A 2,422-nucleotide genomic window follows, 5' to 3' on the forward strand; every position below is an offset into this window, starting at 1 on the left:
TGGAATTCTACAAATGAATGAAGTATTTATAAATAATATTTCAGAAATAGATTACCAAATATATGCCTAAACTGGTCTGGCTGATGGCCCAAATTTCTCCAAAATAAATCAACTCTGTTGGCTTGATGCTCTGTAACATTTTGTGCTGTTAAAATTTGTTTAGGTTTTAGCTGAATTCCAAGTATCAGATTGATTCCTAACAGTTGGGCCAATGGAGAAAAGAAATTGGTGAGACAAAGGTCTGAGCAATGGGGAGAAAGGGACCCCATTGATGTGAAAAATGGCAATGTATCTTACAGGTGGGTGGTTTGACTACTTCCTAAGTTGATTAAGAGGAAGACTTAAAGGAAAATCACCATTATGCTCTAATATTTTTTATTATGCTAAAATTGAATGGTTAAATTTTAAAAATACCTGATTAAAAAATTTAATTCCTGAATAGGGAGTGAAGCTGTGACGGCGAGGCGTTGCCCGGTCGTTCTTTGCTAGGCGTTCTGGCAAGCAGTTCCCTTGCCCTTACTAGACATGGTGCTGGCCAGCTAAAAAAAAAAAAAAAAAAATTTAATTCCTGATATTTTATTTGGAATGGTAAGAGGAAAAGGGCTATACTACAACGACTTATTTTTCCTTTCCCCTGTACTCATAGTGGAAAATTCCAAAACTAACCTGGTCTATAAAACAGTACAGCTGTAGATCATATTTTTATACTGAATCATCAAGCAAGGAAAGAAAAGACAATAGACACTGTCAATGAATTTTCACAAGTACACAAATTGAGTAGTTCATGTTACAAAAAATATTGTATTATAATATATATTTATCATATAAGCATAGCTGGTAAAGAGCTTATAACTATTATTATTTTGCATCCTAAAAAGACTATAAGCTAATCTTACAGCTACCTGAAACCTGTAATTTTGAATGACATTCACAGAGAATACAACACTGAAATTTTTTTTAGATACTAATCAGCCAGAGATGCATGAGGCTTGCTTGAAATTCTAAGAAATTCACTATTTTGAATTTTTAAAGGTAAAAGCAGTAAACTTGCAAGCAAATATTGCTTGTAAGCCTGAGATGAAATTATATGCTATATTTTTGCGGTACAAAAGCAGGTTTCAGGAACACAGTCATTTGCTCTTTTTGAAGGCATTCCTAGTTTTACAATAAAGTCACACAATTTATGTTTTGCCCTGTGTGGTATTTTGAGTTTACTATCAGAAGAGCCTTAGAGAATACATTTAATTATACCCCACTGTGACCTTTTCGTTCATTGGAACCTTCCATGTATAATACGCTTTAATACTGGAGTTGCATACAGATTCAGCAACTAAACATATGAACATTAAATATATATGCCTGAAGACAAACCAAACTTATGCTTGTGCCAACCATTAAAACTGTGTTGCATTACTTTCCTTTCTAATCACTGTAAGCTGGAGGAGTAGGAAAGGGGATACTCTCATGGCTGAGAACTGGATTTTCCTCTATTTCTACAGAGGTGTATGACAGCTCAAACTTTATGAAGATCATGAGTCACTTTAGGTCCAATCCCACATGTTTTTCCCTTTTTTCCTTGGCTTTTAGACCATATTCCATCCATATTTCATAACTTTTGAGTGCTCTGCTTGTTTTATTAAAAAAAAAAAAACTGAATTCATTCTTTCTGGGTTTCCATAATGCTGTTCACCTCTTCTTCTCAATATGACAACTAGATATATTCTTCTAGATCAGCATTATCCAAAATGATGTAATAAAGCTGTCCTATGCAGATTAGTTCTGAGATCTGTTAGGAAAGACTGAATTCTAGATTCTCCTCTTTTAGATCTGAGTTAGAAAAGACTGAATTCTAGACTCTACTCTCTTAGAGAGTCACCATATACATTCCCCATTAAAGATTTATTTAATTTTCTCAGAAAATTAAAATTAAGAAGTAAAATTGCTATATGAATACATACTTATCAAATTTATTTGATTATAATTATTTTCCATAACACACATGAAAATCTTAGGGAAAGATACAGTGACAGGAAATACTATCTCAGATTCTAATCTCTTGAACAGCTGCAACTCTTGACTATTGGCCTCTTACATGCAAACTATTCAAAAGGTATACTATTAACAAGAAGATAGTATTCAGAGCAGAGCCAGTATTCTGAATTACAGACTTAGAGAAAACTGTGGTTTTAATTCCTTCATATCCAATAAGCATAGGCTGCAGTGACTCAGAGATTTTCCACCAATACATAAAGTTAAATGAAGACCTTTGAAAGCTTTCCTTATTTTATAGGTATTAAAATAGCCAACATTTTCTTTGTCACTCACCTGGAGATTTTTTCTATACAAAATAGAAGAGACCATATAAAAATGGAGTATAATAAAAACTTAACAACCAACAGAATTGGACCTTATCAAGTTAAAT

Source organism: Bos javanicus, chromosome 7 (genome assembly GCF_032452875.1).
Source record: "Bos javanicus breed banteng chromosome 7, ARS-OSU_banteng_1.0, whole genome shotgun sequence".
In the NCBI taxonomy this organism is placed as follows: domain Eukaryota; kingdom Metazoa; phylum Chordata; class Mammalia; order Artiodactyla; family Bovidae; genus Bos; species Bos javanicus.